Below are 23843 nucleotides of genomic sequence, written 5' to 3'. Positions count from 1 at the left end.
AATGCCTAATAATTTCATTTTATTGGCCATCCAAACTTTCCTCTTGCACAAAGACAAGAATTGAAAAGAAAGAAAACATTATTTGTATCCAAAGTATGCAGTGTCCTTGGAATGTAGACTGTGGAAACAAAAATCAATGAGAATGTCTGCATTTCAAATAAATTTCAAAGAGATGGAAAATCAAACTATTTTAATATGTGAAATCCAATCTTGTTTCACCTGTCAGAAATTATAGGTTATTATGTTTAATACATGTTCATCATCAGAATAAATATTACCTATGATGATTCAAAGGAAGAAATCTTTTCCATTAAAAAAATACATCAGGTTAAAAATATTAACTCATGCATGTTATATAAGTTTTCATTTGTTTCTTTTCAAGTGGTTTGAAAATACAGAATCTGCTAAGATCCAGTGGGTACAGAACTACAAACAAGACTCTAATTATGTATTTAAAACCATGTGTTTATATAATCTACATGGAACAATGTGTGCCATTAAAAGCATCCTTCAGTCTTCAAGAGTTCTCTTTAGGTATTTATAGGCCTTGGCATCCACTCCAACTGTTAGATCCTGCAATGACTTTTCACACATCCCTGTTTAACTTATCGGCAACAACATTTACAGATGTGCTACATGGCATAAGAAATTATTTGTATTTAATTTGTGTTTCTTAAAAATCATTCAGTGTCCAGACTTCCCTGGTGGCGCAGTGGTTAAGAATCTGCCTGCCAATGCAGGGGACACAGGTTCAAGCCCCGGTCCAGGAAGATTCCACATGCCGCGGAGCAACTAAGCCCGTGTGCCACAACTACTGAACCTGTGGTCTAGAGCCCACGAGCCACCACTACTGAGCCCACGTGCCTAGAGCCCGTGCTCTGCAACAAGAGGAGCCACCAGAATACGAAGCCCGCGCACTGCAACAAAGAGTAGCCCCACTCACAGCAACTAGAGAAAGCCCATGCACAACAATGAAGACCCAATGCAGCCAAAAATTAAAAAAAAAAAATCATTCAGTGTCCATGTATAGTAAATAACACAAAGATGTTTAACATTACTAATTAGGTGTTATAGTTGAACAGATATATTGCCTCCCTTTAATCATTCAAAAAAATCAACATATTTTGAACATCTGTCATGAGCAAGTCATTGTAAAAGATACAGTCTAATGGGGGAATAAGACAGATACACTGATATTGACCATGCAAACAATGCTGAGACTAGGTAGTAAAAATAATTTTTGCCTGAACATATCAGGAAAGGCTTTCTGGAAGAGGTGGCATTTGTTCTAAAGATTGAATTTGCAGAGTATAGGGGCCTATACAGATGAAAAGGAAGGACCTTCCAGGAAGTAGAGCCAATACAAAGATGCAATAGGGGGACATATACACTGTTCCAAAGATCCTGGAGGGATCTACTGGTGGACTGAGGCCCTGTCAAAAAAATTTCAAATCCCATTTTGATGTACACAGAATTTGTTCTTTAGGCAAAAAGATTTTGGAGCAGGAAATGGCAAGATATGAGGTGTTCTCAGTAAAATTCACATGGCAGCAAGTCTGTAGATGGACTGGAATGGGAAGACATTAATTGAATATACAAATTAGAAGATTTAGTCCATGTGAGGTTAAAAAAAAAAAGGATCTGGACTATGGTGATAGCAAGGGAGATAGGACAAAAGGCATTTAGAAATATTACAGAGGTAGAATGAAGAGGATTTGGTAAAGGCCAATTTGATGTCCCCATTTGTAAGGGTTAAAAAAGTTGATATTTTAAAGAACATGAATATATACGAGTTGAAAATGTTAAATCACAGTGCATTTTGGAAGTGAAGAGCAAATAATAATGTTTTCATTTTATCTTTAGATGATGTGGTCTTCCTTTTGATTCCCCATCCCCACTCCTCTGCTAAGTAGGAAAAGGGTAAACTATATAGTCAACTGTTTAAAGCTTAAAAAAAACTGATAATTTAATAGTCCCTTTATGTGGTACATAGTCTCCATGGGATTAAAAGAAAATTCTTTCTCTTAGATAATCTCACTTACCCTCTTCTTTCATCCATAAGTGGTGAATGGATATATGAGTGGACAGCATACTTAACCTCTCTGTGCTTCCATTTCCTCTTCTGTAAAATAAAAATAGTAGTACTTGGCCTGATATCACAAGATGGTTGTAAGAATCAAAACTAAAATCAGGTATTGCTTCTAAAAATCTTTTGTAAATGTAAAGTGCTAAAGATGTTGTTGAGCATTATTATTTTTCCCTTCATAGGTATGTAGCTCCATATATTAGCATTCACTTCTGCACACCCAAAGCTGATCACTAAAAACAGCTGTGTCTTTCTGATCATAAGAGAAGCTTGGCCCACTCCAGACAAGCAGGAAGTACCAATTACTTATCTCAGAAGTAGCCATCAATCAACGGTGAAAGAGAGATTGGTGGACAGTACACCTCAGCTTCCTTGCCCCTCGGATGGAATAACTTGAAGTGCACCTTCAACAGGCCTTCCTGTAATTCCTCAGAGGGAACAAGGGCCCGTTTAACCACAGAAGTAACTTGCTTGATACTAAACTGTTGGTTTCCTATCCTTCCCTGTCTAACTTGTCCACTCCCAATGCTGTTTCCTGGAGTGCCTTTGAATAAACCACATGCACACAAATCCTTGTCTCACAGTACGGTTCAGGGCCAGGGGGTGGGGGGAACCAAGCAAAGGCAGTGACTCTTGACCAAGCCTTGCCATCCTTGTGTGCCTGGGAGAAATCTCTGAAGCCTGGAACCCTAAATCACACAGGAATTAAAATATGAAGTATTCTTGTTTCTCCCTTCTAATCCTTCAATTAAAAGCAGAATGACAAATTTCCCATTAATAAAATACAGTGGGTGATTTTTCCCCTTGGATGACTCATCCTGCGGTCTAGCTGGCAGAAAGTGTTCCCAGACCATTTTGAAAAGGTTAGCGAGTTCTGACTCAGCCCATTCTCCTAGGCTCATACTTGGAATCAGCAGGTTCTTCTGCCTAAATCTGTTTTTTTTTAATCATTTTTTAATTGAAGTACAGTTAATTTACAATGTTGTGTTAGTTTCAGGTATGCAGCAAAGTGATTCAGTTATATATACATATATATACTGTTTCAGATTCTTTTCCATTATAGGTTACTACAAGATATTGAATATAGTTCCCTGTGTTACAGAGTAGGTCCTTGTTATCTCCAAACCTGTTTTATATAAAACAACAACTAAGTAACTAAAGATTTTCACTGTATAAGGGCCATAGCATTTTAAAAGTATCAAGTTCCCAAGAGCCATTATATATATAATGTTACCATCGAATTTGCACAAAAAGTAGTATTACCACGTCTTTCTCTCTTGATTAATAAAACACAAACACTTTCTCAAAATATGTTTATTTTAAGTGGAAATCTTACTCTAACTATGAAGTTAAAAGACCTGGGTTCAAATCCTGGTGCAACTCTTACTAGCTATGCCACTAGGCACATTAATTAACCTGCTAGGCCTCTTCTTCTTCCTTCCCTAAATTAGAAAAAATAAAAGTACCCAGATTTTACAGTGGCAATTAGAAACGAGTGAAATGAGAAACTTAGAAAAGAGAACTTAAAAATGAGTGAAATAAGGTTTCCACAGCCTAACACGTAGTATTTTTGTTAGTTTATTTTAAAGGGATCTGGTAATACTTCATTCGCTTATTCAATTAACATTTTTTAGCATGTGTTTATTGCTAGACCCTGTCATGAATAAGGGTTTATTGCTAGACCCTTTCTCCTACCCTCCAGGAGCTTATGGTCTACTGTGGAGACGGATATACTTCTTAAAATGAAAAAATAATAAAACATGTACAATATATTATATTGTATTCAATATACTATTGCATATTAGTATTAAATTGGATGATTATAATGGAAACTATTTTTTTCTTAAATAAAATAACAGTAAAATACTATCCATAATTTCTATGCTTTATAGACCTTAGTAGTATTCAGATACTTGTATCTACTTATCCTGTATTCAGCAGATGAAATTTCTTAACTTTGTAATTCTTAAGAACCATTCTCTTTCCATTACCTGAATGTTAACGTTTGGATGGTTGATACTGAACAAAATGAGAATGACAGTGCTGCAACCCTGGGTCATGGTAAATGTGAAGAGAAAATTATAACCATGTAGGGCTTTGCAGTGGTCCAAGAGAAATGAATTGCTGGTCTGCCTAACTTATCATGCCACTCCACTAAAATTACCATCAGTGTCATAAACTGATATCAATTGGCTAAGTGCACAGGGGTCTGGGAAGCTTAATATTCTCCTGCCAAAAATATCCAGTAATATGTTTTGTTGATCACTGTAGCAGAAGCTCACCCTGCTTCCTGTTCTACATATTCCTAGCATGTTTTGTTCTTGTCTAAGAGAGCATTTGAGTATATATTGCCTGCTCTTGACCCAGCTTACCCCAAAGCTGCTAATTTCCATAGCTGATCCTCACATGCCATTCCTCAAATAGGGAGCACACAGCACACACGCCCTCACAGACATGTCTCACACTTCTTGAGGGTAAGCAGAATTGCCCATTTGCTGGGATTACTCATGAGAGGAAGAGTCTGTTGATGAAGTGGCTCAGATCTGCCAGCAGGTTTAGTGAGGTATTTAATTAAGACAAGAAGAGATGTAGCTGACACTCATAATTCAAACATAATGCATTCATCTTCTAACACCTGGCTCTCAGATCTAATTTTTAAACTGTTTGTGCATAGTGCCCTGTTAGAATATCACCAACTTTCTTAAAAGAATGATAAAGGGATGTCTTTTAGTACTCGGAAGGTCAATAAAACCTTCCTCTTAACCTTGTCTTCTCATCTTTGCAAAAGTGAACATTTTTTAAGAACCATTTGCCTATAAGACATGCATTTTAAATAACTATTTATTTCTACTTTGAGAATAATTGTAGTCTCCTTAATCTTAGTTCTTCAAATCTCAGAGATATCTGTTATAATGACAAACACAACTTTGCCTCTGCTTTTGAATAAGTATTACACTTTCTTTTTATGAAGAAGAAAGGGATCAATTCTCAATTAAACATCAAGCTGACCATCTTATTTTAACTGTAGAAGAAGCTTTTCCTGCATGATTTTAGAATAAAATCCTTATGTTTGCAGAAATCTTAGGAATTAACTTTTCTAGCATAACTGAGCCTTTCACATTATAAATTCAACCAATTAGTTATTGGGGTTGAGGAATACCAAAAGAACAAGGAAGAGGTGATGAGAAGCCAAGGAACCAACACCACTGTTTAAAAAAAAAAACACAAGAAAGTCAAGAAAACAAACAGAACCCTGAGCAACTAAGGGCCAGGAGTTGCCAGTCTGTTGGCATGGTCCTCCAAGTTGTTATCATCTTGGTCTGACATCCCAGGTTGCCCTCCATGGAGTCATCCATGTGGCCTCTTTCAAAGAGTGGTGGAGGAGGTTCAGATACACACTAGCTCACTAGTACAAATGAAGAACATCTAAAAAGTTTAGGCAAGTACAGGAGAGAAACATGATTAACTGAAACAATTCAAGGTTATGACTAGCAACTCAATTAAGACAGATAACCTGTGAGAGGAAGAACTGGAAAGAGATGGCAGATCACACAGACTGAGGAACAGTGACTGTTTACCAATTTCTTTGAAAAGTACGGTTCTTACCTAGGCAACTACTGTGACTTACTTACCTGCACTGCTTACAGTTGAGACCCATATAAGCCATACAAACCCTTCATTTGACAAATTAGAAAACTGAAGCTCAACTTTCCCAAGATAAATCACCATCTAGTTACAGAGCTGGACTAGAATCCAAATTTTCTGCCTCCTCTCTCAGTTCCCTTTTCTCTCCACTTTGGCTTAAGTACATCTAGGGTCTGAATAGTTTATCATAATTAAAAATAACTACCTTTTATTTACTGAGTGCATGCTATGTTTCAGGCATTAAAATAAGAACTTTATCTAGAAGTTCCCACTTAATTTCACAATGACTTAAATAAGATGGACACTTTTTTATATATATTGCATGAATAAAGCAATGTTTAGTGATACTGAACTATGTAGAGCATAAAATTTAAAAACTAGAAACTGAGCAGCTTCCAGGTGTCAGCTCCTCTAGTGAGATGGGGCCAGGAGATGCTCTCCTCAGCTCCTTGCCTGGGTTGGCAAGTCAGGATCTAGGGCTGGCAGAAATCCTTGTTTGAGGGTCCCACCAAGTTCCCCAGTCAGAGTGCTACAGCTGAGTGGAGTGGCTGCTTGGGACTACTGCTCAGGCGCTGCAGAAAGCCTTCTTGGAATCTGACATGTTATCACTTTGGGACCATTGCCTTGGTCACATGAAGGTCAGACTGTCCCAGTCTCTGAACTGAAGAGAACCAACACTATTAGCACATCATGAATGCAAGGTATTTCAATGAAGAGTATCAGGACATCTACAAATCCCAGACTGGCATGTGCAAGTTCTAAGGTATGGTGGAACAACCCAATGTATCTGGGTGACCTTTGGAGACAGATGAGACAGAGCTACAACAGGGCAGTGGTTGACACCCAACTCATAGCCCATCTTCTCCAGCCATGTGGCTGACAGGGTCTTGGTGCTCTGGCCGGGTGTCAGGCCTGAGCCTCTGAGGTGGGAGAGACGAGTTCAGGAATTGGTCCACCAGAGACCTCCCGGCCACATGTAATAAAAATCGGCAAGAGCTCTCCCAGAGATCTCCGTCTCAACGCTAACACCCAGCTCCACTCAATGACCAGCAAGTTCCACTGTGGGACACCAAATGACAAATAACTAGAAGACAAGGATACAACCCCACCCATTAGCAGAGAGGCTGCCTAAAACCATATGAAGTTCACAGACACGCCAAAACATACCATCGGACATAGTCCTGCCCACCAGAAAGACAAGATCCAGCCTCATCCACCAGAACACAGGCACCAGTCCCATCCACCAGGAAGCCTACACAACCCACTGAACCAACATTAGCCACTGGGAGCAGACACCAAAAACAATGGGAACTACAAACCTGCAGCCTGCAAAAATGAGACCCCAAACACAGTAAGTTAAGCAAAATGAGAAGACAGAGAAATACGCAGCAGATGAAGAAACAAGGTAAAAACCCACCAGACAGAACAAATGAAGAGGAAATAGGTAGTCTACCTGAAAAAGAATTCCGAGAAAGGATAGTAAACATGACCCAAAATCTTGGAAATAGAATAGAGAAAATATAAGAAACGTTTAACAAGGACCTAGAACAACTAAAGAGCAAACAAACAATGATGAACAACACAATAAATGAAGTTAAAAATTCTCTAGAAGGGATCAATAGCAGAATAATTGAGGCAGAAGAACAGATAAGTGACCTGGAAGATAAAATAGTGGAGATGACTACTGCAGAGCAGAATAAAGAAAAAAGAATGAAAAGATTGCGGACAGTATCAGAGACCTCTGGGACAATATTAAACACACCAACATTCAAATTATAGGGGTCCCAGAAAAAGAAAAGGACTGAGAAAATATTTGAAGAGATTATAGTTGAAAACTTCTCTAATATGGAAAAGGAAATAGTCAATGAAGTCCAGGAAGCATAGAGCGTCCCACACAGGATAAATCCAAGGAGAAACATGCCAAGACACATATTAATCAAACTATCAAAAGAAAAAATATTGAAAACAGCAAGGGAAAAGCAACAAATAACATACAAGGGACTCCCCATAAGGTTAACAGCTGATCTTTCAGCAGAAACTCTGCAAGCCATAAGGGAGTGGCAAGACATATTTAAAGTGATGAAATGGAAAAACCTACAACCAAGATTACTCTACAAGGGCTTCCCTGGTGGCGCAGTGGTTGAGAGTCCACCTGCCGATGCAGGGGACACGGGTTCATGCCCCAGTCCAGGAGGATCCCACATGCCGTGGAGCAGCTAGACCCATAAGCCATGGCTGCTGAGCCTGCGTGTCCGGAGCCTGTGCTCTGCAGCGGGAGAGGCCACAACAATGACAGGCCCGTGTATCGCAAAAAAAAAAAAAAAAAAAGATTACTCTACACAGCAAGGATCTTATTCAGATTTGACGGAGACATTAAAAGCTTTACAGACAAGCAAAAGCTAAGAGAATTCAGCACCACCAAATCAGCTTTACAACAAATGCTAAAGGAAATTCTGCAGGCAGGAAACACAAGAGAAGGAAAACACCTACAATAACAAAGACAAAACAATTGAGAAAATGGTAGTAGGAACATACATATCGATAATTACCTTAAATGTAAATGGATTAAATGCTCCAGCCAAAAGACATGGACTGGCTGAATGGATACAAAAACAAGACCCGTATATATGCTGTCTACAAGAAACCCACTTCAGACCTAGGGACACATACAGACTGAAAGTGAGGGGATGGAAAAAGATATTCCATGCAAATGGAAATCAAAAGAAAGCTGGAGTCGCAATTCTCATATCAGACAAAATAAACTTTAAAATAAACACTATTACAGGAGACAAAGAAGGACACTAATTACATAATGATCAAGGGATCAATCCAAGAAGAAGATGTATTAGATACCTCAATACATAAGGCAAATGCTAACAGCCAAAAAGGGGAAATCGACAGTAACACAATCATAGTAGGGGACTTTAACTCCCCATTTTCACCAAGGGACAGATCATCCAAAATGAAAATAAATAAGGAAACACAAGTTTTAAACGATACATTAAACAAGATGGACTTAATTGATATTTATAGGACATTCCATCCAAAAACAACAGAAGACACTTTCTTCTCAAGTGCTCAAGGAACATTCTCCAGGAGATATCATATCTTGGTCACAAATCTAGCCTTGGCAAATTTAAGAAAACTGAAATCATATCAAGTACCTTTTCTGACAACAACGCTATAAGACTAGATACCAATTACAGGAAAAAAAAAACTGTAAAAAATACAAATACATGGAGGCTGAACAATACACTCCTAATAACCAAGAGATCACTGAAGAACCCAAAAAGGAAATCAAAAAATACCTAGAAACAAATGATAATGAAAACATGACGGCCCAAAACCTATGGAGTACAGCAAAAGCAGTTCTAAGAGGGAAGTTTATATTAATATTATCCTACCTCAAGAAACAAGAAACATCTCAAATAAACAGCCAAACGTTACACCTAAAGCAAATAGAGAAGAAAGGACAAAAATCCCCAAAGTTAGCAGAAGGAAGAAAAAATAAAGATCAGATCAGAAATAAATGAAAAAAGAAATAAAGGAAACGATAGTAAAGATCATTAAAACTAAAAGCTGGTTCTTTTCTTTTTTTTTTTTTTTTTTTTTTTTTTACAGTATGCGGGCCTCTCACTGTTGTGGCCTCTCCCGTTGCGGAGCACAGGCTCCGGACGCACAGACTCAGCAGCCATGGCTCACAGTCCCAGCCGCTCCGCGGCATGTGGATCTTCCCGGACCGGGGCACAAACCCATGTCCCCCGTATTGGCAGGCGGACTCTCAACTACTGCGCCACCAGGGAAGTCCAAAGCTGGTTCTTTGAGAAGATAAATCTGATAAACCATTAGCCAGACTCATCAAGAAAAAAGGGAGAAGACTAAAATCAACAGAATTAGAAATGAAAATGGAGAAGTAAAAACTGACACTGCAGAAATACAAAGGATCAGGAGAGATTACTACAGCAACTATATGCCAATAAAATGAACAACCTGGAAGAAATGGAAAAATTCTTAGAAAAGCACAAACTTCCGAGGTTGAATCAGGAAGAAATCAAACATATAAACAGACCAATCACAAGCACTGAAACTGAAACTGTGATTAAAAATCTTCCAACAGGGCTTCCCTGGTGGCGCAGTGGTTGTCAGTCCGCCTGCCGATGCAGGGTACACGGGTTCGTACCCCAGTGAGGGAAGATCCCACATGCTGCGGAGTGACTGGGCCCATAAGCCATGACCGCTGAGCCTGCGCATCTGGAGCCTGTGCTCCGCAACGGGAGAGGCCACAACAGCGACAGGCCCGTGTACCGCAAACAAAAAAAATCTTCAAACAAACAAAAGCCCAGGACCAGATGGCTTCACAGGTGAATTTCATCAAACATTTAGAGAAGAGCTAATGCCTATCTTTCTCAAACTCTCCCAAAATAGAGCAGAGGGAGGAACACTCCCAAACTCATTCTAAGAGGACACCATCACTCTGATACCAAAACCAGACAAAGATGTCACAAAAAAAGAAAACTACAGGCCAATATCACTGATGAACATAGATGCAAAAATCCTCAACAGAATACTAGCAAACAGAACCAACAGCACATTAAAAGGATCATACACCATGATCAAGCGGGGTTTATCCCAGGAATGCAAGGATTCTTCAATATATGCAAATCAGTCAATATGATAAACCATATTAACAAACTAAAGGAGAAAAAACATATGATCATCTCAATAGATGCAGAAAAAGCTTTCAATAAAATTCAACACCCATTTATGATATAATCCCTCCAGAGAGTAGGCATAGAGGGAACTTACCTCAACATAATGAAGGTCATATATGACAAACCCACAGCCAATATCGTTCTCAATGGTGAAAAACTGAAACCATTTACACTAAGATCAGGAATAAGACAAGGTTGCCCACTCTCACCACTGTTATTCAACATAGTTTTGGAAATTTTAGCCACAGCAAACAGAGAAGGAAAAGAAATAAAAGGAATACAAATCAGAAAAGAAGAAGTAAAGCTGCCACTGTTTGCAGATGACATGATACTACACATAGAGAATCCTAAAGATGCTACCAGAAAACTACTAGAGCTAATCAATGAATATGGTAAAGTAGCAGGATACAAAATTAATGCACAGAAATCTCTTGCATTCTTATACACTAATGATGAAAAATAAGAAAGAGAAATTATGGAAACACTCCCATTTAACATTGCAACAATAACAAAAAATACCTAAGAATAAACCTTCCGAAGGAGACAAAAGACCTGCATGCAGAAAACTATCAGACACTGATGAAAGAAATTAAAGATGATACAAATAGATGGAGAGATATACCATGCTATTGGGTTGGAAGAATTCACATTGTGAAAATGACTATACTACCAAAGCAATCTACAGATTCAATGCAATCCTTAACAAATTACCAATGGCATTTTTCACAGAACTAGAACAAAAAATTTCACAATTTGTATGGAAACACAGAAGACCCTGAATAGCTAAAGCAATCTTGAGAAAGAAAAACAGAGCTGGAGGAATCAAGCTTCAGACTACACTACAAAACTACAGTAATCAAGACAGTATGGTACTGGCACAAACAGAAAAATAGGTCAATGGAACAGGATAGAAAGCCCAGAGATAAACTCATGCACATATGATCACCTTATCTTTGATAAGGGAGGCAAGAATATACAATGGAGAAAAGACAACCTCTTCAATAAGTGGTGCTGGGAAAACTGGACAGCTACATGTAAAAGTATGAAATTAGAACACTCCCTAACACCATACACAAAAATAAACTCAAAATGGATTAAAGACCTAAATGTAAGGCTAGACACTATAAAACTCTTAGAGGAAAACATAGGCAGAACACTCTATGACATAAATCACAGCAAGATCCTTTTGACCCACCTCCTAGAGAAATGGAAATAAAAACAAAAATAAACAAATGGGACCGAATGAAACTTCAAAGCTTTTGCACAGCAAAGGAAGTCATAAACAAGACGAAAAGACAACCCTCAGAATGGGAGACAATATTTGCAAATGAGGCAACTGACAAACAAGCTCCAAAATTTACAAGCAGCTCATGCAACTCAATATCAAAAAAACAAACAACCCAATCCAAAAATTGGCAGAAGACCTAAATAGACATTCTCCAAAGAAGATATAGAGATCGCCAACAAACACATGAAAGGATGCTCAACATCAGTAATCATTAGAGAAATGCAACTCAAAACTACAATGAGGTATCACCACACACCGGTCAGAATGGCCATCATCAAAAAATCTACAAACAATAAATGCTGGAGAGGGTGTGGAGAAAAGGGAACCCTCTTGCACTGTTGGTGGGAATGTAAATTGATACAGCCACTATGGAGAACATTATGGAGGTCCCTTAATAAACTAAAAATAGAACTACCATACGATCCAGCAATCTCACTACTTGGCATATACCCTGAGAATACCATAATTCAAAAAGAGTCATGTACCACAACATTCATTGCAGCACTATTTACAATAGCCAGGACGTGGAAGCAACCTAAGTGTCCATCAACAGATGAATGGATAAAGAAGATGTGGCACATATATACAATGGAATATTACTCAGCCATAAGAAGAAACGAAACTGAGTTATTTGTAGTGAGGTGGATGGACCTAGGGTCTGTCATACAGAGTGAAGTAAGTCAGAAAAAGAAAAACAAATACCATGTGCTAACACATATATATGGAATCTAAAAAGAAAAAAAAAGTTCTGAAGAACCTAGGGGCAGGACAGGAATAAAGACGCAGATGTGGAGAGTGGACTTGAGGACACGGGGAGGGGGAGGGGTCGGCTGGGACAAGGTGAGAGAGTGGCATGGATATATATACACTACCTAATGTAGACCGGGTGGCTTTTGTGAAGCAGCCACATAGCACAAGGAGATCAGCTCTGTGCTTTGTGACCACCTAGACGGGTGGGATAGGGAGGGTGGGAGGGAGATACAAGAGGAAGAGATATGGGGATATGTGTATACATATGGTTGATTCACTTTGTTATACAGCAGAAGCTAACACACCATTGCAGAGCAATTATACTCCAGTAAAGATGTTGGGGGGAAAAAAAAACTAGTAACTGACAAAACCACCCCTTGGATCTATGTCTAAATTTCAGTAGAAGTAAGGGGAAGATTATGAAGATTCGCTGTGGCCAAAAGATCTACATCTGCACCCTCTCTTCATCTCCATAACTATGGTCTTAGTTTTGAGTCTTATTGCTGCTAAGCCTATTGCAACAGCCTCCTAACCAATCTGTTTTCATCTCTTCCTTGTCAGTCCATCTTTTACACTTAACAACAAAATCAATTTTTAAAATGCGTAACTCAACATAAAATTCTCCTGTTACATTCAAGACCACACAGTTAATAAATGTGTCAGAGTGAGAACCAGAGACCCTGGGTTTTTAAATTTTTAGTTCTTTTAGATTTGGGGGCTCTTTTTATTCTTCCTTTTTTTTTTTTTTTTGCGGTACGTGGGCCTCTCACTGTTGTGGCCTCTCCCGTTGCGGAGCACAGGCTCCGGACGTGCAGGCTCAGCGGCCATGGCTCACGGGCCCAGCCGCTCCATGGCATGTGGGATCTTCCCGGACCGGGGCACGAACCTGTGTCCCCTGCATCGGCAGGCGGACTCTCAACCACTGAGCCACCAGGGAAGCCCTTCCTTATTAATTAATAGCAATATAATCACGAATTGCAATCACCCCTTATAACACTTGGAATTCTAAGTCTATGGACAGTTTCTGAAATGTTATATAGTTAGAAGATAAAGTTGTAGTCCTAGTCTGGCTTTTATGACATTAAGCCATTTCAAATGCCTAGAGAAGAATGAGTGATTAATTTTTTTAAAAACATAAGGACAGGGCTTCCCTGGTGGCGCAGTGGTTGAGAATCTGCCTGCCAATGCAGGGGACATGGGTTCGAGCCCTGGTCCAGGAAGATCCCACATACCGCGGAGCAACTAGGCCCGTGAGCCACAACTACTGAGCTTGCGCATCTGGAGCCCTGTGCTCCGCAACAAGAGAGGCCGTAATAGTGAGAGGCCCGTGCACCGCGATGAAGAGTGGCCCCCACTTGCCACAACTAGAGAAAGCCCTTGCACAGAAACGAAGACCCAACACAGCAAAAATAAATAAATTCATTAATAAACTCCTACCCCCAACATTTAAAAAAACAAAACAAAACAAAACATAAGGACAGTACAAGGAAAAAAAATTATGGGATAATCTCATTTATAAACCTGGATATAGGAATATTAGCAAACTGACTTCAAAAAAATACTTGTGACTAAATTATGTTTCTTTCATGAATGCAAGGTTCGTTGGAATTAGAAAACCTAGTATTGTAACTGAACACATTAACAGATTAAAGAAGAAAAACTACATGGTCATCTCAATAGACAGAGAAAAAATGTTTTCTAGAATTCATTACCTTCTCATCAATCACGTTTTGAGCAAACTTGAAATGGAACAGTTAATGACAGGAGTTTAATCCTAGAAACCTGACTAGGTTAACTAAATCATTTAGTAGAGGTCTGGAAGAAATTATACAGAGTATTTTGGTAATACTGTAAGTTGTCTGTAAAAAGCACTTTTAACTAGGGGTTTTCAGCTTATCCTAGTAACTAGAGATTAAGAAGAAGGTAAAACTTTTTCATATTTTAAAATCATTCTCCACATTAAGCAAATTGTTAAATACTATCATATACTGTATTTTCATCACTGTGTGAGGCTGCAACGTCAGAGAGCTCTACTGCCCATTGTAAGTCAGTTTTTAGTTTGATATGAATAGATGTGAGGCCGAAAAGAAGAGGTTAAGGGGTGAGGACAGCCCTGGCCACACGTATGTATATAAGATCACACTGAATACTCTTAATGGGGAAGAGTCACAAAAACTACTTTTTATCCCTGCCTACTCTTATTTCAATAGCAACAATGAATCATGTAGTTTAATGTTCATTTTTGCCTCCCAAGTAATAAATTCCTACATAAAGACCACATCAAAAATGTCAGAAATGTAATCTTCTATAAGGAGGAAGGAGAAAAAAACCTACCTCTTTACATTTATAGGATCATAAACCTAATTTCTAAGAAAGCTTAGGAAATTATATAATAGAATTGATTTAATATGGGAGATGAAACACTCATTCTAATTTGGTCATTTGAGGGAGTCTTTATGTTGCCATGTTATATGATTATGATGACAAGTAGTAGCAATGTATTATTTCTATAATTGTTATATATATATATATATGTAAGTTTATGATAATACCTTCTCATATGGGAGAGACCAGATGTATACAAGATTAGAGATAGAAATGGCAAGCAATATGTTTGCATAACAATAAATAAAACATTTGACTGGAACAAGGTATTTCTGCACAAAATAATTAAGAAGTGAATAAGGTCAGTGTATAGGCTGAGTGTTTGTGTACCCCCCAAATTTGGTTGAAATTCTAATTTCCAGTGTGATGGAATTAGGAAGATGTGGGTCTTTGGGAGGAGATTAGGTCATGAGGATGGAGCCCTCATGAATGGAATTGGTGCCTTTATTAAAAAGATACACAAGAAATTTTTCTCTCTCTCTTTTCTTCACTGCCATGTAAGAATACAATGAGAACAAGAAGATGGCCATTTGCAAACCAGGAAGACAATCCTCACCAGACCTGGAATTTACCTTGGTCTTGGACTTCCCAGACTCCAGAATTGTAAGAAATAATGCTTATTGTTTAAACCACCCAGTCTGTGGTACTTGTTATAGCAGCTCAAACTGAAGGACAAGTTCAAGAGGACCTCACATATGTGGAGCTAAAACAAAAGACATTGAAAAGCTTACAAAGCAAATTAAAATATTACAATATGTGGATTTTTAGCCAATTTGTTATGCCCCTTTCCAGGAAGGACATTCCCTGTGGTACAGTATTAGGAAGTTCAGCTTCTTCCTCTTCCCACATGGTCCCCTGTTCTGAGGCTCCCTAAACCTAGGCAAAATGAATCTGTCATTCAAACACTGGAAGCTAATGAAAAGGTCTGTAATGGTATGGGTGGGCAGAGCTTGGGGAAATTCCCTGGAACAACTCTACCTGAACAGAGGGAGTCATTTAGGGACCACACAACCAGGTTCATTCCTATTGTCTTAGTTTTTTTATTATTAGCACTTCCTTTCTCTATCAGAAATCTCCCAGTTTGGACAATAAGTTCTAGGGTTGTCCTATTTATTGGCTGCCCACAGAGCACCTATGGCTAAGCCCTTGGGCAAGGAGACAATACTAAAGTCAGCTCAGGCTGAATTGTCTTAAGTAGAATGACATCCAGAGTACCCTCTAAACTGTTTTGTAGATATCTTATAAAAGAACAAATAGATTATATGAAGGCAGGGCAGGAGCAATAGTCTATAAAAGTATTAATTGAGCTTAATGCAGAAATGCAAGAAGAGAGCACTCCAATAAAATATCCTTGGCATGATTTTTAATTTTTTAATTTGTGGCCTCCAAAAATACTATATGGAAAATCTGGGGAGAATGAATTAAATAGAATAATAGCTCACATTACCAGGCATTTTTCATGTGACAGGCACCATGCTAAGCATAACAGCCTTCTATGTAGACCCACTACTTATAGAGGATCAAGCATTCTTCTAAGGAATTTATATGCACCACTTCATTAAATCCTTGTGAAAATCCTGTGAAGTGGTACTATTATTCTGCTCAATTTGCATGTGAGGAAATAGGGGCACAAAGAGGTTGGTTCACCCACGGACTCATACCTGGGAAGTAATAGAGTAAAAACCCAGGCAATTTAAACTCTTAGTCTACTTTTTTAACTACTGTGCTATAATTACTCATAATATGAAACAAAAGCCAAAAATTCTTCCATTTCATGTTCATTAGATGGATAATTTTGTTAGAAACAGTCATTGTTGGTGCCAGATCCAACCTAGTACTTTTTTTTTTTTTTTTTTTTTTTTTTTTTTTGCGGTACGCGGGCCTCTCACTGTTGTGGCCTCTCCCGTTGCGGAGCACAGGCTCCGGACGCGCAGCCTCAGCAGCCATGGCTCACGTGCATAGCCGCTCCGCGGCATGTGGGATCTTCCGGGACCAGGGCTCGAACCCGTGTCCCCTGCATTGGCAGGCAGATTCTTAACCACTGTGCCACAAGGGAAGCCCCAACCTAGTACTTTTTGACTTCAGGGCTGGTGCTATTCTGGTTCCCAATGAAAACACTAGCCCATGCATCTCTGATATGTATTCTTTACATAGCCCTAAAACAATCTGTCTCTGATATGTGCTCCTGAGATAGCAGGATATCCAAGAAAAGAACTGTCTTCACTGCCTAACAGGTCTCTAATCTGGAACTATCGATTTTTTTTGATATGTCTCCTTGGACTACATGAAACTTGATATCAATTCCTAAAGATATTGACATTAGGATTCTATCCACCAGTATTGTCCAGGCAGATAATAGAAATGGTTTTGACATTATATCAGTTAGGGATGCTTTCAGCTACAAGTAACAAATGTCACTACTGACAATGGCTTAGACAAACTGGGGTTATTTCTCCACAAAAAAATCTAGAGTTATGTGGTTGCAGCATTGTTACTGCTGCTCAAAAATGCTGTCAGGGGTTAACTCCCAGAGGAGCTTCAAGATGGTGGAAGAGTAAGATACAGAGATCACCTTTCTCCCCACAAATACATCAGAAATACATCTACATGTGGAACAACTCCTACAGAACACCTACTGAATGCAGGCAGAAGACATCAGACCTCCCAAAAGGCAAGAAACTCCCCACGCACCTGGGTAGGGCAAAAGAAAAAAGAAAAAACAGAGACAAAAGAATAGGGATGGGACCCCCACCAGTGGGAGGAAGCCGTGAAGGAGGAAAGGTTTCCACACACTAGCAAGCCCCTTCGCGGGCGGAGACTGCGGGTGGCGGAAGGGGGAAGCTTCGGATTAACAGAGGAGAGCGCAACAACAGGGGTGCGGAGGGCAAAGTGGAGAGATTCCCGCACAAAGGATCGGTGCCGACCAGCACTCACCAGCCCGAGAGGACTGTCTGCTCACCTGCCGGGACAAGCGGGGCCTGGGAGCTGAGGATCGGGCTTCAGAGGTCAGATCCCAGGGAGAGGACTGGGGTTGGCGGCGTGAACACAGCCTGAAGGGGCTAGTGCTCCACAGCTAGCCGGGAGGGAGTCCGGAAAAAGGTCTGGAGCTGCCGAAGAGACAAGAGACTTTTACTTGCCTCTTTGTTTCCTGGTGCGCATGGAGAGGGGATTAAGAGCGCCACTCAAAGGAGCTCCAGAGACAGGCGCGAGCCACGGGTATCAGCACGGACACCAGAGATGGGCATGGGACGCTAAGGGTGCTGCTGCCACCACCAAGAAGCCTGTGTGTGAGCACAGGTCACTGTCCATGCCTCCCCTCCTGGGAGCCTGTGCAGCCCGCCACTGCCAGGGTCCCGTGATCCAGGGACAACTTCCCCGGGAGAACCCACAGCACGCCTCACGCTGGTGCAATGTAACGCTGGCCTCTGCTGCCGAAGTCTCACCCTGCATCCATACCCCTCCCTTCCCCAGGCCTGAGTGAGCCAGAGCCCCAGAATCAGCTGCCCCTTTAACCCAATCCTGTCTGGGCGGGAACAGACACCCTCAGGCGACCTACACACAGAAGCGGGTCCAAATCCAAAGCTGAAACCCAGGAACTGTGCAAACAAAGAAGAGAAAGGGAAATCTCTCCCAGCAGCCTCAGGAGCGGCGGATTAAATCTCCACAATCAACTTGATGTACCGTGCATCGGTGGAATACCTGAATAGACAACGAATCATCCCAAATTGAGGAGGTGAACTTTGGGAGCAACGATATATATATTTTTTCTCCTTTTTCTCTTTATGTGAGTGTGTATGCGTATGCTTCTGTGTGTGATTTTGTCTGTATAGCTTTGCTTTTACCATTTGTCCTAGAGTTCTGTCTGTCTATTTTTTGGGTTTTTTAAATTACTTTAAAAAATTTGTTAATAAATAATTATTTTTTATTTTAATAACATTATTTTATTTTACTTTATTTTATTTTATTTTATCTTCTTCTTTCTTTCTTTTCTCCCTTTTATTCTGAGCCATGTGGAGGACACACTCTTGGTGCCCCAGCCAGGTGTCAGGGCTGTGCAACAAAAGTGGGAGAGCCAAGTTCAAGACACTGGTCCACAAGAGACCTCCCAGCTCCACGTAATATCAAATGGTAAAAATCTCCCAGAGATCTCCATCTCAATGCCTAGACCCAGCTCCATTCAATGACAAGCAAACTACATTGCTGGACACCCTATGCCAAACACCTAGCAAGAAAGGAAGACAACTCCATCCATTAGCAGACAGGCTGCCTAAAATAATAATAAGGTCACAGACACACCAAAACACACCACCAGACGTGAACCTGCCCACCAAAAAGACAAGATCCAGCCTCATCCACCAGAACACAGGCACTACTCCCCTCCACCAGGAAGTCTGCACAACCCACTGAACCAACCTCAGCCACTGGAGACAGACACCAAAATCAATGGGAACTACGAACCTGCAGCCTGCAAAAATGAGACCCCAAACACAGTAAGTTAAGCAAAATGAGAAGACAGAGAAATACACAGCAGATGAAGGAGCAAGGCAAAAACCCACGAGACCTAACAAATGAAGAAGAAATAGGCAGTCTACCTGAAAAAGAATTCAGAATAATGATAGTAAAGATGATCCAAAATCTTGGAAACAGAATGGAGAAAATACAAGAAACGTTTTACAAGGACCTAGAAGAACTAAAGGGCAAATGAACAATGATGAACGACACAATAAATGAAATTTAAAATTCTCTAGAAGGGATCAAGAGGAGAATAACTGAGGCAGAAGAACGGATAAGTGACCTGGAAGATAAAATAGTGGAAATAACTACTTCAGAGAAGAATAAAGAAAAAAGAATGAAAAGAATTGAGGACAGTCTCAGAGACCTCTGGGACAACATAAAATGTACCAACATTCTAATTATAGGGGTCCCAGAAGAAGAAGAGAAAAAGAAAGGGGATGAGAAAATATTTGAAGAGATTATAGTTGAAAACTTCTCTAATATGGGAAAGGAAATAGTTAATCAAGTCCAGGAAACACAGAGAGTCCCATACAGGATAAATCCAAGGAGAAACATGCCAAGACACAAATTAATCAAACTATCAAAATTAAATACAAAGAACAAATATTAAAGCAGCAAGGGAAAAACAACAAATAACACATAAGAGAATCCCCATAAGGTTAACAGCTGATCTTTCAGCAGAAACTCTGCAAGCCAGAAGGGAGTGGCAGGACATATTTAAAGTGATGGAGGAGAAAAACCTACAACCAAGATTACTCTACTCAGCAAGATTCTCATTCAGATTTAACGGAGAAATTGAAACCTTTACAGACAAGCAAAAGCTAAGAGAATTCAGCACCACCAAATCAACTTTACAATAAATGCTAAAAGAACTTCTCTAGGCAGGAAACACAACAGAAGGAAAAGACCTACAATAATAAACCCAAAACAATTAAGAAAATGGTAATAGGAACATACATATTGATAATTACCTTAAATGTAAATGGATTAAATGCTCGAACCAAAAGACATAAACTGGCTGAATAGATACAAAAACAAGACCCGTGTATATGCTGTCTACAAGAGACCCACTTGAGACCTAGGGACATGTACACCCTGGAAGTGAGGGGATGGAAAAAGATATTCCATGCAAATGGAAATTTAAAAAAAGCTGGAGTAGCAATTCTCATATCAGATAAAATAGGCTTTAAAACAAAGACTATTACAAGAGACAAAGAAGGACACTACATAATGATCAAGGGATCAATCCAAGAAGAAGATATAACAATTGTAAATATTTATGCACCCAACACAGGAGCACCTCAATACATAAGGCAAATACTAACAGCCATAAAAGGGGAGATTGACAGTAACACAATCATAGAAGGGGACTTTAACACCCCACTTTCACTAATGAACAGATCATCCAAAATGAAAATAAATAAGGAAACACAAGCTTTAAATGATACATTAAACAAGATGGACTTAATTGATATTTATAGGACATTTCACTCAAAAACAACACAATACACATTCTTCTCAAGTGCTCATGGAACATTCTCCAGAATAGATCATATCTTGGGTCACAAATGAAGCCTTGGTAAATTTAAGAAAATTGAAATCGTATCAAGTATCTTTTCTGACCACAACACTTTGAGACTAGATATAAATTGCAGGAAAAAATCTAAGAAATACAAACACATGGAGGCTAAACAATACACTACTTATTAGCCAAGAGATCACTGAAGAAATCAAAGAGGAAATCAAAAAATACCTAGACACAAATGACAATGAAAACACGATGACCCTAAACCTATGGGATGCAGCAAAAGCAGTTCTAAGAGGGAAGTTTATAGCAATACAATCCTACCTCAAGAAACAAGAAACATCTCAAATAAACAACCTAACCTTACAACAAAAGCAATTAGAGAAAGAAGAACAAAAAAGCTCCGAAGTTATCAGAAGGAAAGAAATCATAAAGATCAGATCAGAAATAAATGAAAAAGAAATGAAGGAAACGATAGCAAAGATCAACAAAACTAAAAGCTGGTTCTTTGAGAAGATAAACAAAATTGATAAACCATTAACCAGACTTATCAAGAAAAAAAGGGAGAAGACTCAAATCAATAGAATTAAAAACGAAAAAGGAGAGGTAGCAACTGACACTGCAGAAAGACAAAGGATCATGAGAGATTAGTACAAGCAACTATATGCCAATAAAATGGAAGAAACCTGGAAGAAATGGACAAATTCTTAGAAATGCACAAACTTCTGAGACTGAACCAGGAAGAAATAGAAAATATGAACAGACAAATCACAAGCACTGAAATTGAAACAGTGATTAAAATTCTTCCAACAAACAAAAGCCCAGGACCAGATGGCATCACAGGTCAATTTCATTAAACATTTAAAGAAGAGCTAACACCTATCATTCTCTAACTCTTCCAAAATACAGCAGAGGGAGGAACACTGCCAAACTCATTCTAAGAGGACACCATCACTCTGATACCAAAACCAGACAAAGATGTCACAAAGAAAGAAAACTATAGGCCAATATCACTGATGAACATAGATGCAAAAATCCTCAACAAAATACTAGCAAACAGAATCCAACAGCACATTAAAAGGATCATAAACTATGATCAAGCGGGGTTTATCCCAGGAATGCAAGGATTCTTCAGTATATGCAAATGAATCAATGTGATACACCGTATTAACAAATTGAAGGATGAAAACCACATGATCATCTCAATAGATGGAGAGACAGCTTTTGACAAAATTAAACACCCATTTATGATAAAAATAACCTCCAGAAAGTAGGCATAGAGGGAACTTTCCTCAACATAATGAAGGCTATATGTGACAAACCCACAGCCTGCATCATCCTCAATGGTGAAAAACTGAATCCATTTCAACGAAGATCAGGAACAAGACAAGATTGCCCACTCTCGCCACTATTATTCAACATACTTTTGGAAGTTTTAGCCATAGCAATAGAGAAGAAAAAGAAATAAAAGGAATCCAAATCAGAAAAGAAGTAAAGCTGTCGCTGTTTGCAGATGACATGACTATACATAGAGAATCCTAAAGATGCTACCAGAAAACTAAAAGAGCTAATCAATGAATTTGGTAAAATAGCAGGATACAACATTAATGCACATAAATCTCTTGCATTCCTATACACTAATGATAAAAAATCCGAAAGTGAAATTAAGAAAACACTCCCATTTACTATTGAAACTAAAAGAATAAAATATTTAGGAATAAACCTACCTAAGGAGACAAAAGACCTGTATGCAGAAAATTATAAGACACTGATGAAAGAAATTAAATATGATACAAAGAGATGGAGAGATATACTATGATTTTGGATTGGAAGAATCCACATTGTGAAAATGGCTCTACTACCGAAAGCAATCTACAGATTCAATGCAATCCCTATCAAACTACCAATGGCATTTTTCACAGAACTAGAACAAAAATTTCACAATTTGTATGGAAACACAAAAGACCCCAAATAGACAAAGCAATCTTGAGAAAGAAAAACGGAGCTGGCTCCTTGACTTCAGACTATACTACAAACCTACAGTAATCAAGACAGTATGGTACTGGCACAGAAACAGAAATATAGATCAATGGAACAGGACAGAAAGCCCAGAGATAAACCCACGCACATATGGTCACCTTATCTTTGATAAAGGAGGCAACAATATACAGTGGAGAAAAGACAGCCTCTTCAATAAGTGGTGCTGGGAAAACTGGACAGCTACACGTAAAAGAATGTAATTAGAACACTCCCTAACACCATACACAAAAATAAACTCAAAATGGATTAAAGACCTAAATATAAGGCCAGACACCATCAATCTCTTAGAGGGAAACATAGGCAGGACACTCTATGACATAAATCACAGCAAGATCCTTTTTGACCCACCTCCTAGAGAAATGGAAATAAAAACAAAAATAAACAAATGGGACCGAATGAAACTTCAAAGCTTTTGCACAGCAAAGGAAACCATAAACCATAAGACCAAAAGACAACCCTCAGAATGGGAGAAAATATTTGCAAATGAAGCAACTCACAAAGGATTAATCTCCAAAATTTACAAGCAGCTCATGCAGCTCAATATCAAAAAAACTAACAACCCAATCCAAAAATGGGCAGACCTAAATAGACATTTCTCCAAAGAAGACATACAGATTGCCAACAAACACATGAAAGAATGCTCAACATCATTAATCATTAGAGAAATGCAAATCAAAACTACAATGCGATATCGTCTCACACCGGTCAGAATGGCCATCATCAAAAAATCTACAAACAATAAATGCTGGAGAGGGTGTGGAGAAAAGGGAACCCTCTTGCACGGTTGGTGGGAATGTTAATTGATACAGCCACTATGGAGAACAGTATGGAGTTTCCTTAAAAATCTAAAAAGAGAATTACCATATGACCCAGTAATCCCACTACTGGGCATATACC

Source organism: Leucopleurus acutus, assembly GCF_964270905.1.
Source record: "Leucopleurus acutus genome assembly, chromosome: 3".
Classification (NCBI taxonomy): Eukaryota; Metazoa; Chordata; class Mammalia; order Artiodactyla; family Delphinidae; genus Leucopleurus; species Leucopleurus acutus.
Note: the sequence above shows the minus strand (reverse complement) of the source record.